The sequence below is a fragment of the Ciona intestinalis genome, chromosome 4 (assembly GCF_000224145.3).
Source record: "Ciona intestinalis chromosome 4, KH, whole genome shotgun sequence".
In the NCBI taxonomy this organism is placed as follows: Eukaryota; Metazoa; Chordata; class Ascidiacea; order Phlebobranchia; family Cionidae; genus Ciona; species Ciona intestinalis.
Genome location: NC_020169.2, coordinates 1,215,479 through 1,217,077, shown reverse-complemented (window position 1 = coordinate 1,217,077; position 1,599 = coordinate 1,215,479).

Below are 1,599 nucleotides of genomic sequence, written 5' to 3'. Positions count from 1 at the left end.
AGAGTTCAATAATGGGTTATCCAATTTGTCACTCATACAGAAAAAAATGAAACAACAAACTACAAAATTGAAAAATTAACAGAGTGAAATTTATGATATAAAACATTTGTGTGACAACCTTCGAAATTTACCCTATAATGCAATGATAATCAAGTGAAGTCATATTTTCTTGCATTTGTTAAAAGATTTTTAAATTCAATACGTACATTTGCGTCATATGATGCAGTAGCTCTTCTCCTTCTTCTACTTGTACGTGTGAGGTTTTGAGCGTTATTGTAAATAGAATTTAAAGAAGCTTCAAAATTAGAGATAAAAGTTGGGTTTGTAGCATCTTGATATGAGGCCAAAAATACCACTGTAATTTAAAGGTTTATTTGTTTTTATTTATATTTATTTCGTTTTTCACGTGATTAACAATGCTTTATCTTCTAATGCATTATTTCCATACAAAACTACATACCTGCATATATGGTACTATTTGTAGGTTGTGATGAAGCAGTGGTCACTCCCATGGTGTTGGTTATGGCAACTGTGAACAATTTAAAACTTTTATAAACTTTTATCCATTGTTTAAAGCAGTGGTTCTTAATCTTTGACACAGCGGACCAATAAAAAACAGAAATGATTTTTATGAACTACCCTTTAGCAGAGGTGCGCAAAACCTTACGAATAAGTTGAATAACTATACTCAACAGTTCTGATTAACAAAAAACAACAGTATTATTTTTCAACTGTTGGTTTATGAAAGAAATGTAAAACAGTTTTTTGTTCACTTTTTATGCCTTGCTATACTCACTGTTACAACAAGTCTGACAAGCTAAAATTAAAATTGGCATAAAGTTTCGCTTACGTAAGCAAGTTCTGAAACATTTATGAAAAAGGTTGATTTATTAAGCAAAATTAAAGCCAAATTTTGGCAGACCTTCTGTTAAAAACCAGTGGTTTTAAGTGTTACATGTACTAATCACTAATGTACAAAATAACAGAACCTTGCTGGCACAATCTGCTGATATTGATTGAATACTGGAACAATAGATTAACCTTATCTTTAAACTTTATAATGATTTGACTTCCTTTCTCACTAACACATCTGGTCCTGTTTTAGCCTTTAAACCTCAAACTTGATCTTTGGCTGCCTGGAAAACATTGAAGTATCAGAAGAAGGAAAATGTTATACCTGTCTATCTATTGAGCTCATACCTGTGTATCTACAAAGATTAAATGACAGTTTTATATTAAAGCTGTTTGGTTTTATTTTTAATAAAATTCCCATTAGTCAATACTGTAGTAGTTTATCTTGAGTCTTACTTCTCACATATGCCAATTTTGTTTAAACAAATATAAAATTACCTGTAGTGGTAGTCTCCATTGTGCTTGCACTTACACCAGGGGTGTTAACATTGGTTGTAGTAACACTAGCAGTTGTAGTTGGGATTCCAGTGGTAGCTTGTGGTGTAGTCAACATGACAGTAGTTTCAGCAGTAGCTAATAAAGTATGGACAGGTTTATGTATTAAAATATTTTTATTGGTCAGTTTTTGAAAGTATAGTTACTTACTAGATAATACAGTAGTTGCTGTTGTACTTGCAGAAGTGAATG